Raw genomic sequence first — 16256 nt, 5'->3', positions numbered from 1 at the left:
TCAACTGGAAATCAGGTGCACATTTTTAACAGGGAGACTAATTAACCTTGGTACCAGCTTACCAAGGGAGGGGCTAGGTTCTCCATCCCTTGGAATCTGAACAGTGAGACTGGGTGTCTTTTTCAGAAAGACAGGTGCTAACTCAGCCAGGCGTTCTGGACTAGATGCAAGAGTCCCTGGGTAACATTTTCTGGCCTGTGCTGTGTAGGTCAGACTGAATGATCAGAATGTCCCTTTCTGGTCTTAGCATCTGTGAATCTAGGCCACAGTTTCAGAACTTCTCGATATCAAGAAAGCAGCTGTCACACTGTCTCATATGGCTCACAACTGAGAGTGCCAATCTCAGGGCAGACTTTCAGAAAACAGGCAGACACCCCAAACTGGTGGTATATTCTGTAATTAGATTTCACCATCCAGCAACAAATGTGCACTCCTGGTTTACTATTTTAGTTTTACCATGGAGCCACAGACAGTCCCCATATTTAGCCACAGACAGCCCCTATTTAGCACCCAGACAAACTGGAATTTGTGATGAAAGGTTATTAAAACCAAAAATCACCTCACATTAGATTACTTCCAACCCCAAGGGGTGGGTCACTTAGCCCAGGTCAATGGACACTCTAATCTCACACCAAAGATAACGCTGATAGCCAGTTTATCTAGTAAACTAACACAAGATTTATTAGCTAAGAAAAGGAAATGAGAATTATTGAGAGGCTAAAGCAGGTAAAATACATTAACAGATGAATCCATGTTTGTAGGTACAAAGTGATAGCAGAGATTTTGTGATCTGCTTGTTTTCCGTAAGTCTCTCAGGGTTACCCAAAACAACTGTGGGGCTCTCTATCCAATCTCTCAGTATACTACCCTGTTAGAATCCAACAGTCCCTGGATCCAGTATTTATAGATCATGCTCACGAAGACAAGCTGACAGGAGTCTTCATCACAGGGTTTTAGGGTTTTTCCTATGCAGACCGAGTCTGAAGTCTCCATTGTCGAACACAATGATCCATGCTTCCTTCATCTATGGTACCAAGGCTCCAGTCCCATTTAATGGGTAAATGTAATGTAAACATAATGTGATAACCAGAAACAATCCTTCATTAGTTTTCATGAAGCTTTAGAGATTAAATAAATTCTCATCCTAATACTAATAAACCTTTAATTTAGGATTATCTAATTATAGGGTACACATAACGTAACTACGTGTACTGTGATAGAAGACAACAGAATACAGATAGACGCAAACAATACAATCAACATCTCCTTTCGATCTATTCTAACAAGTGAATTGGCTTGAACACACTATGACCTTCTAGCATTTCTTTGACATTCACATACAAATGAATTGCCCTATTGATCTGGTCTCTGCTGGCAATCTGCTAGACATGGCAGCAGCATATTGGAGTAAAGAGTGGCAAGTAGAGCGAGACACTGGCATGTGCTCTCTCATGCAAGTTGCCAGTCATATGATGTGGTGTCATATGCACTGGAAAGATTCCAAAATAATCTCCATGTTCGTATCCAAATGTATGGAGTGCATTAATTGGGTCAAGGGTACCGAATTTCCTCTGCAGCTGGAAGCACAGGTGTGGAGACAATCCCTAACTGGCTTGCACTCTGTTTCAACATAGCATGGCATATACCAGTGTTGCTCAACCTTTTTACCATTGTGGGCCGCATAAGTAGCTCTCTTTGTGTTATGTGGGCTGCATCCACACAATATATATTTCCTGTATGGCCATAAGGATATCATAGGGGCCAAAACTTTGGGTTGCAAGTGGCCCACAGCTCGTAGGTTGAGAACCACTGGCATATACCAACACCGAAATTCAGGCTTTAAATGCACCATCAACCTAGTCAGGTAGCATGGAAAAGCTAACCTGGTGGACCTGACTACAAGGGATGAACATAGTGATAATGTGAAGAGAACAGATGCTAGAGGCATAAATCTGATTAGCTGATCTGACCCAATGCCTTCTTGGTGAAAGGTATGGTTCTGAAGCAAATGATGGTGAATAGAGGCACACTACAAGGTTATTGTTAACTGGAGTGGTGAAGAACTGCTGCTGCTCACACTGGATTTGGAGGTGTCCATCCAGTCAGTTAAAACCTCTTTTTGAAGTCATTGCATACATACTACAGTGCACCTAATGTTTTGTTGTGAGGCCCTAAAGAAGCAGAAACAACATTTGCTCTGGAGCAAATGTTGAGGCTGAGACATGCTGAATTCAGGTGGCAAAGACAGACATTTTTTGTACTGATCCATGTGTAAATCATAAACATGGAAACATGTTACGGATTGTGATGGTCTTTGCTTGTGGGGAGCATTGGTCAGGGGCTTACACCTTGACATGCAGGAGGGGGTTTGGTAGGGAAATCCAGGCTCTCCCACTCCACTGGGCTCCAACCCAGGGCCTTGTGAGGGTGACAAAGGGATCTGACACCCAGGAGCACTTTTGGGCTGCCCTCCCTGGGCCACTTCCCTACCACCTGCTATTATCCCCAGTTCACAGACTGTAACAGGAAAGCATGCACAGCATCTGCTCACCACTGGGCACTCATTCACAGCTGGGCATGGCCTGGTAGCTTTCTCCCTGTATCAGCTGCCTCCTCCTTTGCCTTGGCCCTCCAGCCAGGTAAGTTCCCAGTTGCTTTTCCCTTCAGGGCTGGTCCGTAAACAAAACACAGGGAATCAACACAAACAAACTGGGTTAAGGTGTGGGACCTCAGGGTCTATCAGAAGAAGGTCCTCCCTTCCCTCAGGCCTCCCTCAGGCATTCAGGTAGCTATAGATGGGAGGGACTGTGACTGAATGCACCCCAGTATTCACACCCTACACATTATTATAATAACCTTTGTATGAAAAATGCCTTGGGAGGTATCATTTGAAAACTAATAACTGACCAGGCAAATATATCCTAGTGAAATGTGTGTAGCAACATTCTATGTAAAGTTATGAAGATGTCTGAAATTGTGATTTCAGTCACAATTTCAGACAAGTCTGGGGATGGGGCAAACCTGTTTCTCAAAGACAAAGGACAGGCTGACACCTCTAGCCAGCTGATGGGCCATTACCTCTCAAATGGCCATTCTTGGCAAGGAAAGGGGGAGGAACAAGTAGGTCTGCGTTTTAACAAACAGCAGCATGGAGCCTCTTTTGCCACTAGACTCCATGACTCCTACCACACAGTGGGAATTAACTTTATCTAGGGGTAACCCTCAGGAAAATGCATTTCACAAAGGGTGACTGAACTATAAAATGAGGGGCAAAAACACCCCAGGTATCTCCTCCCATCAATCTTTTTCACCTAAGAAGACAAAGGAAGCAGCCATTTGACTTTGGGGAGATCCTGACGTGAAATTTGGTCAGCAGTGTTACTGGGAACAAGCTTTTTTTGGATACAAGCTGCGACTTGTAGGTCTGCTCTCTTCCCTAGCCTGCCCCAGGTGAGCTGCTCCTCTCTCTTCAAACTCTTCCTCCAGCCTGTGCATCTCACGCAGGTGTGGCAGGGCAGGGCTGGCTGAGCCCAGGGCAGCTCCTGACCCTCTTGTTGCCCCGTGTGGGGTATGTATTCTCTGTCACAAATCTACCATAAATATTATAAAGATTCATAAAGATAAGCAAACAAAGAGAAAATACCCCCACCCAATTGACCACAACTGTCCACAGTTACTGCTGCCAAGTATATGAGAATGAAGCCTGGTCAATGTGAATCAAAAATCTCCTCCTGTTAAAGACGTTTTCAGTAAGGACCTGAGACAGCGGAGAGATGCAATTTCTCTCACTAATGATTCTGAAATTAAGAAATTAACCCGCTTTCTGCATGCATTTGAACTGTGGGACACTGGGAGACAGCTACAGAAATTGGATGTGAGCTGAAGGTGAGAAGAGCCTGGAGCCTGCTAGCAGCACACCTAGTTCTGAGCCCCTGGTGTCCTAGCAGTGCAAAGCACTCAGGACTGTGGGATGTCTTGATGCAAGTAAGGGAACAATCTGGGATCTTGAAAAGGGCAGCTGAGGAATCCTGTATCACCAAGTGTCACAACTCTAGGCACCCAGACCACTCTGGAGGGGGTTCTGGCATTTGCATTCAACTTAAAGCAGCTTTTTCTCATGTAAATGGATTTTGCTCTGTGTTTCACCCAGGTATTTAAAATCCACAAGTGTGCAGTCTGCAGGCATGTCAGCTCCAATCACGCGTCTGTCATGGAAGCATCAGTGGTGACTCCACACTGACACAGGCTGAGCTAGTGGGGAAGGGACAGTGAAAGAGGACAGGAGCGCAGCCCTCTCCCTGAACCTGGAGCGCTGTCCCAGGGTCCTCCCACAATGCCACTACACCGGCATGTGATTTGCTGAGTTGGCTAAGTGCCCCCGGCTCAGTTGCTCTTCATTATTTTATCAGTTTTATATCAACAGCTCCCCCTCAGCAGTTCCTGTGTGGTGCTGCTGGCAGAGGAACCTCATGGATACTATTTAGATGAAGTCAAAAGGTTTTGACTGGACAAAGGTAAAGGATCTGGCCTGAGCCAGGCACAGGGGGAGGGATCTGCAGTGTAGATCTTAACTCTCGCTGCTACTCAGCTCCTGATCTGAAGCAGCCCCCACTGCTCCTGTTCTGACCCCCCTCCCAGCCTCAGCTCCATCAGAGCACCCCAGGCCTGAGCTGTACTTTCATTTGCTGACTCAATTCAGCCAATGGAATTGAAGTATGCAAATGAACTGGAGGGGGAGAGGTGGCTGGCAGTTACCTCTGATGTTAAGATGCCCCTCTGCCTGCAGCACCAGGCAGGTGCTGTGTGGAAATCAGCTTTGCTAGCATGCCAGTTTTCTGATTGTCACCTAAACCAACAGGGCTTTTCCCACGAAGGTTTAGAACCTTCCTTGATATTTTGGAATTGATCGGCTGTGGTCTTCAAAAGCTATCACATCACAGACAGACAGAGGGATGCCATCATGTTGGTGTCTGGCCCAGCGAATTGTGGCCTACGAGTTATTATGTAGCAGCCCCTTCTGACATGCTGAACTCTGCTAATGGGAGTTCCAGGCTGAGGGTAAATACCCTGCAGAGTTGAACGCAGTTTTGAATTCACATCACGTCTCTTTGGGCTTGTCTACACCTAAAACGCTGCAGCACAGCTGTGCTGCTGAAGCACTTCAGTGAAGACACTAACCACACAAATGGGAGGGTTCCCATTTGTATAGATACTCCCCTCCTTGAGAGGCGGTAGCTAGGTCAATAAGATAATCCTCCCAATCGACCTAGCACTGTGTGCACCAGGGATTACAGGTGTTTAACTGCATACTGTGTGTATACTGTCAGGAATGTGTATACTGACCTGATTTCCAGTGTAGACCAGGCCTCAGTTTCTCTTTAGCACTGCAGCTAATCAGCTGGAACAGTGCTAGCTTCATTGCCTGCTTTGTGAAGGATGCTTACATCAGCTCATTGAAATACATGGTTTCAGGCTTTTAGCTCAGGTCTGGCTGAACCAGCAACATTGACAATGGTTTCTCCCTAGTTCAGACAACCACAGCAGTTCAGCCAGGCCCCCACATCTCACACCATATGTCATGGTCTCTGTTCATCATCAGTGCGCCTCCTCCTGATCATTGGGGTGATTAGCTGATTCCACACCACCTTTCCATGTCTTGCCACACGCCCTGACTTCTCTTTCTGGCTCTCCATGAGGCAAGATGCTCAGTGTTTGGTGGCTCAGATCTCCAGCCAAGTCACAAGTTCTTCCCCTCTGTGGCATCAAAGTCTCTCCTTATGAACAGGCTCAGGCAGTCTTTCCCTTCACTACCCAGCTGGTGCCACTTGCCCAGTGGCTGGCAGGGGTACCCTGGCCCACATGCTACTCTGGGTACCAGCTTAAGGACCCTCTGATCAGCAACCCAGGTCTGTTGCATTCTGGACCTTACTGCCTCTTCCCTGAGCCTTTCTGTACCTTCTAGCTCCCCCCACTCTGCATTTGCCAACCCCAAAGCTCCCTCCTCCCTGGGAGTAACGGTAGACTGCTTCAGCTCCGCAGCCACCAAACGCACCTCCTGTCTCCCAGGGAGTAACGACAGACTGCTTCTCTGCAGCCCCCTCTGCTGCCAGCTTCCTGGCTTTATGAATCCAGCCCAGCTCTTCCTCAGGATACCTCAGCCACCTGATTCCCCTCAGCTCTGGCCTGCTTAATTGGCCCCGTTGTCGGCCTACATCAGTGGTCCACAAACTTTTAGGATGTGACCCCCCAGCTGGGGCTGGAAGGGGGGCCATGGTCGTGTCCAGGGGCCGAGTCGAGAACAGTGGCTGGGAGTTGGGGGCTGACCTGGGGGAACCACGGCCGGCAGCCAGGGCCGGAGTGTGCGGCTGGGAACCACGGCCGGCAGCCAGGGCCACGGTTGGGGGGTAGGGCTGGAGTAGAGCTTGGGGCAGAGTTCCCTCCCTGCCCCCTATGGGAACTGGCCTGGGTCTTACCCCCGCAACGTTCCTCCACATCCCCCATATTGAAAACTTCTGGCCTACATTAACCCCGTCACACCAGGCCTCACAGGTGTTTTTAATTCCAGGGTTGCACATTTTGTTGCTTCTGTCAGCTGAATGCACTGCACACACTGGGGTCCTTGAATCCCTCCATTTCCCCCATAAGCTTCCTGCAGTGACCCCCCACCTCACAGCTCTGTGTGCCCCCACTCTCCCTCCCCACCATGCCAGGGGCTTTGTCTGCCCCAGTTCATCCTCCATCACATGTCGGGAGCTCAGGGGGTGGGGTCATCTGCACAGCCAGTGACGCACCAGGCCAGTGAGTCTCAAAGCCCAGGTTGACAGACTCGGGCTCTTGGAGCTTGCGCAATGGCACTAACAACAACTATGTAGAGGTTGTGGATTGGGCTGAAGCTCGGGATCTGATGCTGAGCTGCTCTCCAGGCTTCAGAGGTGGGCAGCAGCCCAAACGTCTCCACAGCTATTTCTAGAACCACAGCGCAAGCCCTGTGAGCCTGTGTCTCAACCTCGGCTCTAACTCTGCACACTTCCCTTGCTGCAGAGATGCCCCCTGAGTGTCCCCATTCTACCCAGGCCTTCCATTCCCACCTTTCTCCCATAGCACTGCCCCCAATCTCCCCCCATGCCAGGGCTCCCTCCACCCTATTCTCTGTCTGGGAGCAGTCTTTCAACCTCTCAACATTTTAAACTCCGGTGAGCTGGTGGCAGAGCAGAGTTCAGACAGGGTTACTGTTAACTGGAAGGTGTTAATAGCTGCCTCAACCAGTTCTTTGAGCTATAGAAAATTACCGAGATGGCTGCAGCTGCTGACTCTGCTAACCAGAGAGTCAAGGGCTCCGTGTGTCCCCCTACTTCCCCTTTCTAGTTTTTCACCAAAATCATAGGGCTCTGCCCACTGATGGCTAGAACATGGAGAGAGTCCACCGGAGGCAACGACAATGATTTGGGGGCTGGGGCACATGACTTATGAGGAGACACTGAGGGACCTGGGCTTAGTGATGGGGGATTTGATAGCAGTCTTCAACTAACTAAAGGTGGGTTCCAGGGAGGATGGAGCTAGTCTGTTCTCAACGGTAGTGGATGGACAGAACAGGGAGCAATGGTCTCAAGTTGCAGTGGGGGAGGTCTAGGTTTGATATCAGGAAAAACTTTTTCCCTAGGAGGGTGGTGAAGCACTGGAATGGGTTACCTAGGGAGGTGGTGGAATCTCCATCCTTAGAGGATTTTTAAGGTGCAACTTGACAAAGCCCTGGCTGGGATGGTTTAGTTGGGGTTGGTCCTGCTTTGATCAGGGGGTTGGACTAGATGACCTCCTGAGATCCCTTCCAACCGTAATATTCTATAATTCTATGATTCCCTGACATGCTGACATTGTTCAGATCTGATGGTCAAAAGTGATCAGGTTACAGCCAAGCAGAGAAATGCCACTGAGCTGAGTGTTCAACCTCCCTTCACTCAGCCAGGCCTGTTTACTACAGTCATGCTTCGGCACTAACTAGGACGAAGGCCCTGTTGTGACCAATGTTGCACACCTAGAGCAGCAGCCAGTCCCTGCCTCAAAAAGCTCAGAGAGCTGACAAGCAGATGCCAGGCAAGGGAAGGGTTAGAACACACCAGCAGAGAGAACACCATGAGGTCTCCTGTCTGGGCGTTGCTGAAAAGCCCCTGCTCCCAGCATCCTGCAGTGTGGCAGGGCAGAGAGGTGTTTCCAGAGCTTACGAGTGCAGATACAAGTCAGATTTTCTTTTCCATCCCAGCCCTGCCCAGGCAGAGCATTGGGGCTGGTGCCTGGTTGAGGTGGCCAGCGGAAAACACCCACAGGGAGAGCACATCCCGGTTGGCATAAAGCCAGCCATGTTCCTCCCCAGGTGGGGAGGCATCAGGCAAGGGGCAGGGAGCAGGTGTAGCTAAGTCCTACTATGCTACAATGACCCCTCAGCAGGCCTTTCGGGGTGTAGTCTCAGCTGGCAGATGGCCAGGGACAGCACAGACCAGCCCCCAGGCTCTAGCCAATGCCATACCTCCCTCCTCCCCTTCCTACCGCCATGTGCCCCGGGGTACCTGCCTGTGCTGCATGGCATGGGCCTGTCTAGGGGAGCATTGCTGACTGGACACACTACCCAGCCGGGAGGACAATTGAGACAGTCAAGCCATCTGTGCAAACAATGCCTCAGCTGGGCTTTCCTCAGCCCAATGCAGCTAGGGTGCAGAGAGCTGGCATCTGGCCTCGACACCACATAATCTGTGGGTGGGTCTGCACCTGGCCCTGGTCCATGGAGCAGTCACAGAAGGGTGCAGTGAACCCCTATGCATTAGGGCACCCTGCCATCCCTGTGCCCTGGCACTCTCAGCTGCACTGTGGCATGGGTCCATTGGTGCCATGACTCCAGGCAGTTCTCTGAGGGCCACTGCCCCAGTAGGAGGGGGGCTTCCCAGTGCAAAGGGGCTGTAACACTGACTCCAGCTCTCCCCACGGCGACGGAGAACCCTGCAGGCTTCCGGGCTGCAATGCAGAGAGAGTGACCACGTGCCTCCTCCCTCATCTCTCGCCCCCCCGCTCTGAGGCCTGGGTGGGAGGGGCGCCACGGTGTGAGGGAGAGAGAGTAACGCTATAGCTGTGATGCCCCTTCTGCAAGCTCTGGGTTATCCCTGCCTCCTGCTGGAGCTGGAGGTGATGACTGGGGAGACCGGGGAATGCCATTAATAAATCCCTTCCCCTTGGTCCCCCTGTCGATAAAGCCAATGGCTTTCACCAACAACCAGGCTGCTTCAGTGCTGGCTGTTTTTAAATACCAGTAGGATGCTCATGCTGTGGAAATAACATGTTTCCTTTCAAGCCTAGGATCTAAACTGCAGATTTGCATTGCATTGATTTTCCTAATTGAAATGAAAAATGCTGCTGTATCAACCTGTCCAAAATGTTCCAAGCAGATGTCATTAATTTACACTCAGAGTTGCGCCCTGAAATGTGACTGATTATTTCAGGCAACTCAGTGGTTTTTATTTAAAATATTTAACCTTTTCTTTTAACATTTGTTGTAGCTGTATTAAATGACAGTTTAAAGATGACGCTTCTACAAATGCTATGCCTGTGAAAATGAATGAAGCTTACAAATGTAATGCTGTATATTATAAATTACAACCTCTTAGATGGATCATGAGGAATCTTTCAAACACTAAATCTGAAGCAAGCAAGCATCAGGAGAATGTGCACAGACTTAGAGAAACAACAGGGCAAAACCCTGGCAAAGGAACTGCCCTGAACTCAGCCTGGGAAGTTGCTTTGAAAATGAACCTAGAAAGAATATCTTAAACAACAAATGCTATCTAAGTCATGACCTGGTCCAGTGCTTGCCAGGTAGGCAAAGCTCCCAGTTCAGCTTGCGGCTATGGAAAGTGAATCTCTGATAAATTAGTCTATACTTTATTCCAAACCAGTGGCAAAAACAACCAGACTGCTACATTCATCTAGTGAAACACTCAGTAGTAAACAAGCATGAAGCCAGCCAGCCAACCTGTCCTTGTTATGGTGATTGGCACTATATCTGTTTTATTATTGATAGTGGTAGTCATATTTTGATGCATGCATTTATTTATGGCAACACCCACTATGAGCTAAGCCCCTTCCAAACATACAGTAAAGAGGAGAGATAGGAACATTCCCAGAGTTCATGATTGACGGACAGACAGGCAGAGGTTAAAAAGAAGAAACTCCAACAAGCAATTTATATACATGTCCGCTCCATTCACTAGAGGCAGCACATCAGAAATGGGTCCATCCCTTTGATCATCTTTGTCATTCGCTTCTGTATCCTTTCCAGTTTTTCCACATCCTTTCTATATATTGGACACAGTACTCCAGCTCCCGTGACTTGCATGCTAGGCCTCTGCTAATGCAACCTAAAATTGCATTTGCTTTTTTTGCAACAGCATCGCATTGCTGACTCATGTTGTGGTTGTAATTCACCACAACTCCCAGACCCTTTTCAGCAGTGCTGCTGCCAAGCCAGTTATCCCCCATTCTGTATTTGTGCATTTGGCTTTTCTTCCTTAAGTGTCTCTATTGAATTTCCTTTTGTTGTCAGTTCTCCAATTTATCAAGATCCCTCTGAATTTTAGTTCTATCCTACATGTGCTGGCAACCCCGCCAGCTTTGTGTCATCTGCAAACTTGATCAGTATGCTCTCTACTCTTACATTCAGGTGTAAGCGTGTTGGCTCTGTGGAAGGACACAGCGGCTTCCTACAAACAGGGAATAGCTCACGTTTGGCAAGTGAGTAGTCCTAATAGTCCACCCTTAGGCAGGGTGAGCAGCAGTTACTCGCTCAGGCCCTCAGTCAGGGCGAGCAAGCAAAGAGTCAGTTGCTCCAAACCCTAGGCAGGGGTGAGCAGCAGGTAATCGCTCAGGCCCTTGGTCAGGGCGAGTGAGCACAGAGTCAATCGCTCCAACCCCTAGGCAGGGTGAGCAGAGGCGGATCACTCAGGCCCTCAGCCGGGGCAAGTGAGCAAGGAGTCTATTGCTCCAACCCCTAGGCAGGGTGAGCAGAAGTGGATCGCTCAGGCCCTCAGGCAGGGCAAGCGAACAGGAGTCTATGGTCTAACCCTTAGGCAGGGTCAGCAGAGGAGGCAACGGCTTCAGCCGGGGTCAGGAGAGCAATTCTCCTGGGGTGGCTAGGGGGAAGGGGATGGGGACGCAGGTCCACCCATCTCCACTGCATTCCAGCCCAGGGCCCTAGCAGTGGCAGAAGCGGCTGCCACTGTGCCGGCGGGGCTCCCGCTGCAACACACCGGCTATAAGGTGGCTTCAGCCACAGGCCATGGCTGTCCCTGGGCTACTTCCTCCCCACTGACCCTAGTACCTGCCTCCTCCGTGCCACGGGGATAGTCCATCTGGGTTAGCGCTGTCAGTCCTTCCTCGTCGACCGGGGGTAAAGCAGGAAGCTCCTCTTCAGGGGGCAGCTCCTCAAGGTTACTGTATGTTGGGAGCGGCTCGGCCTAGGGCAGCTCCTCCAAGTCCTGCCCCGCTGCAGGGAGGGGCTCGGCAGCCAGCAGTTCCTCCAGATCCAGCCCAGCCTCCGGGGGTGCCCACCACTCGGGCTGCTCTGGGGTCTCGGCCCAGTCTGGCAGGTCCCGAACATGGGATCGGGGTCGCTCAGCCCAGTTGTCCTGGCCGGGTTGCCTAGTCCAGCTTCTCGATGGCCCTATCCATAGGTGGGGCCGGGGTTCGGGTGCGGCGGCGGCTAGGCTCTGGCCTAGACCTCGGCTGGTGGGGCAGCACATCTGCCTCTGGCAGCAGTCTGGACCCTACTGAGCTCAGGGGCCAGGCTTTTGTACTTCCCCTTCCTGTGGGGCTCCGCCCCACGGCTGCCAATTGGCCTGGCCGGGTGGCCCTATCACAGCCCGGGTCCCTTGTTGCCGGGCAGACTCTGGGGCAGGGTGTGAGTTGGGCCAATCAGAGCGCTCGTGTCCTTCCTCAGGCTCTGGCTCCGTGGGAGGCCACAGCGGCTTCCTACACCAGGTCATTAATAAAGATGTTAAACTACACCGGGCTCAGAACAGATCCCTGTGGAGCCCCATGTGAGCCCTCCCTCTAAAAAGACATCATTCCATTCATAGTGACTCTTTGTTTGCGATTGTTTAACCCGTTATGTGTCCACTTGATGGTAGCTCTGCCGAGCCTGCATGTCTACAGCTTACATACCAGAATGTGACATTGGCTGGCATCAAGAGCCTTGCTGAAGTCCAGGTATATTATGTCCACCGCGTTCCCCCTCAAGCAGATGCTGGCTTCTTGAGGGACCTCATAGAATTCAGCCAGGAATGGCTTTTTGTTGTGCCCGGCTAGGAGCCCTTACAGCTTGGGCCATCCCGGGGTGGGAATGTTCACACAGTGAGCAGAGCCCTGTGACAGTGCTCAGGGAATCCAGGACTGAGAATCACCTTGTGACCCCCTAGTCTCCACATGAGGAAGACTTGCTTGTGCAAAGTGCTGGTGCTGAGCCCATCAGTAGCTCTGTCCCCTGAGCTATGCCAGTCCTTACTTCACACACAGGTGAACTGTTGTGGCACCCCCAGCCCCAAGTCCCTGTGAAGCGTTCCCCTAGAGTGCCCCTCCCGCCCGTTCTCCACTGAGCACTCACAGAAATACCAGGTCTACTGCCCCCCAGGGAGCAGTGCACACTTCAGCAGCCATGATTCAACTGAGGATCAGCTCTTTGCTTCATGCCAGAGACTGTGCTGTATGGAGAGTGAAAACGATACATTTATTATCCAAGATACACGAGCTAGTGAGCTAGGATAATGGAAGCAAAAGGCTAGATATAAAACAAACTCACAACATGCTTTCTAGAGACTAAACTTGACAGTTACCCTCCTATCTAAAGAAGTTTATCTCACATCCAATGTCCTCTGCAGCATTTCAACCAAGGCTGGTTGAGATCCCATTTTCATGAATGTAAACGCACTGCTTGTTTACTTCCCAGGTGCCGGATAAAGGGTCCTTGCTTTTTCCCCCAAAGTCAATTGTTTGTACTCAGGGTCAGGATATTGTCCCCGTTCTTCTCACCTCCCCCCCATGACTAATTCTCCAGTGTGCTGCCTTCCTGTTGATTTCAGATCTCCCCCATTGATTTTGTATGTAAACGGGTCTGCACTGTGTTGGCTTACACTGCTTAATTCACATGTTGACAGAGAAAGACAGGTGAATAAACTTTTGTCTGACAGAAAACCTGTGTGTGAACTCTACCTAGATGCTGATGTTAGAGCATGTTTTCAGTAGACACAACGTAATTCTTACAAAAAAATTGATACATGCATTTCAGAATGATACTAATGGCTTGTGGGACCTGACTTTCATATGAGACCTCATGGGTCATCCTTTGGCGCAGCAGGCTGTACACCAGAATGTATTTGGGGGTATCAAACGGTGTCATTGAGGACACTCTTGTTAGCCCCTTGCAGTTGGCCCTGAGAAGTTTTAAGTTCACAGACCCCTTCTGCAGTGACCCAGGTTATGCTCCCATTGACTAGGCCCTACTCTGGCAGGACAAAAGAACCTTACTTTTGTCAATAAAAAGGTGGATTGTGCTGTCAAATGAGGCTGTCCCTTGAGGTGCCAGGATGGGTCCCATACTGTAACTGAAATTCTGAGCCTCAGCCCCTCCACCTCGCTACACTGCATAAATTTCCACAGGGCTGATGCTGGCGCTGTATTAACAGAAGAGCAGACTGCCCATTCAGATGCTGGACCTGAAACTGGTGCCAGGCACTGGGCCTGGGACTGCAAAGCCCAACAGGAGGGAGAGGTTGTGGTGCACCAGAGGGCTGAGCTGGGACACTGAGTCAGCCATAATGGGAACAGCATCATTGTTTGAACTTGGGGCAGTTTTCATTGTCACCAAGCGTTTGTACAACTTTGATGGTGAAATCCGGACTGAAATCAGTCCCCAGAACTCTCTAGGGCCTCGGGAAGGCAGCTAAAGCCCCTTGCCTGGAGCTGCCAGCCTGTCAGACTGTGGGCAGCCACATGGATGATATTTTTGGTAGCACATGACAGCCAGCAGAATTTTCTCAGTGTGGAACAGAGTGGGATGAGTGTGCATGGCCCTACACTGCTCCCCTCACAGCTCCAGCACAGGGACAAGGGCGTGTGCGGGAGCAGTGTGGTTTGCAGTTAGTCCTGGAAGGACAGGATTTGAGATGAAGGGTGGGGATCGCTATAGACAAGGTGAATGTGCTGCCACTGGAGGAAAGGGTTATTCCTGGTGCTTTGCAACAAAGAACCCCAGGAACGAGATGAAGACAGGCCAGTCACTGGTAAAACTCATTTTCCAGTCCTTCCCATTGAATCTGTTTTTCAGATTAATGTCTCCAGTTGTATTAACTACCACGTTCCTAGCTGGATCTACGTTCCTAACTCTCCTGCCTGGCTCCCTACTCGGCCCCCACCCCACATCGCTTTGCATTATGTTTGTGATACCTCCCCACTTAGTGTGACCTACAAATTGAACCTGCCTTCTCTAGCCCTTTTCCAGTCCTCACTTTCCCCGAGGCTGTCTGGAGGCCATATTTCTGGTGTTGGGCTGTGATCACTCCTGGACAGACCTGCAGCTCAGCCATTAGACATCTTGTTCTCTGTTCCTTACTTTGGGCATTGGAGCCAAATACCCAGTGTGATGGATGTGGAGATGCTGTGTAATAATCTAAGAAGATGGAGCTGGAAGAATTGCCTGGACATGGTATGGGAGCTGGCCACTGAGGGGAAGATACTGCATAACTATGGGGTGCATTCAAATTTTCTGGAGGAAAGTATTTATCTAACTTCACAGGCGTTGTGTCAAATTCAAGCATGAAGGCAACAAAATGGCTCCTCAGATGAGAACATCCCAACACACACTTAGAAACCATGAGGAAAGCTATTGGTGAATATTTATTATGTGCTCTCTCCAGTGAAGATGTGAGCTTTGTTTTGTCAGGTTGGGAGCCTAGTGATCCAGAGAACATTAAACAACCACAAAGCCTTTCCCAGGAGAAGCGGAGGGTCAAGTGGCAGGTACTGTTCCTGGGGAGAAAAGACTGAGCTGGAAGAGAAACACAGGCCCTGCAAGAGTGTCTGAAGCAGCTCGGCCTTCATGGGCCAGAGGATGGTAAAGCTGAGAAAGGCAGGCATGCCTGGAGTCTGCTTTATTGTTTGAAGATCTGTGTTCTGTATAGTGTTTTTGTTCTTAATGGATGATGCTGCCTGGTCACTGGGGGATGATGTCGCTATTCCCAGAGGGAACAGAACTGTGGGTGCTGAAGATAAGTCTGATCGGCTGAGCTAATCACACTGAGCAGCAGGGGACTCCAGTCCAGACACTGGTCTGAGAGAGGGAGAGTTGCGGGAGTCCACCCCAAAGACGTGACAGCCTGAAGGGATGTGCTCAGAAAACATGAGGGGTCAGAGGTTCAGTGAGCCCAATGGCTGTGAGAGCAATGTAGGGAGGGCTTCCCAAATACAAATCCTGTCCAAGCCACCCGCTATAAAAAAAGTATATCAGCCGGTTACTGAATAGAAAGCAAACCGAAAATACAAGTGCCCTGACCATGGATTATTGGAGGAGCTGACCATGTGGCACTATAAATTTATAGCACCTGTCACCCTTCTCCTAGGCAGAGTCGGCAGCAACCAGAGCTGGGTTCAGTATGTAGGGGTTCCTTTTCAATAGTTCAACACAAACTTGGTTCGAGGCCCACCCCTCTAGTAACCTGGGACAATTACATATCATTCCTGGGTGCCTCTAGAGGCAATACTCCCCTCTCACAAGCACAGAGTGTAGGAAAGAAACTTTTAATAAAAGGGGGAAAGTAACCCAGCATTGACTTGGGAAAGCATTGCAAGCAGGATTAACAAACATAAAACCATGAACAAAATGCCCACCCAAGAGTACCTTGGGCAGTTTCCTTTTGCTTCAGGTTCTTAAGTCCAGCAACCAGAACTTCCTTTAATGTGCCCCTCCCATCACAGCCCCCCCCACTCACAGGTGCTGTCCTTAGTGCAGACCCAGATTTCAGAGGTGCAACTGCAGAGTTCACCTCATACCTGGGTGCGGTTTCACAGGGGTTTGGCATTCGAGCCCCTACCTTAGCAAGTTTAGTTCAGTTGAGGGTGATCTCCTCAGTTGGGGCAGACTGAGCACAGTTCTATGCCCTTTACTCATACAATAACTGGAACAACATTTTATTATTCAAGTGATGTGAATTTGTAAAATGATTTGT

The sequence above is a fragment of the Emydura macquarii genome, unplaced genomic scaffold, assembly GCF_026122565.2.
Source record: "Emydura macquarii macquarii isolate MOO-44397 ecotype Brisbane River unplaced genomic scaffold, CSIRO-AGI_Emac_v2 contig_2768, whole genome shotgun sequence".
NCBI classification, from domain to species: Eukaryota; Metazoa; Chordata; order Testudines; family Chelidae; genus Emydura; species Emydura macquarii.
This window is presented reverse-complemented; position numbering follows the sequence as displayed.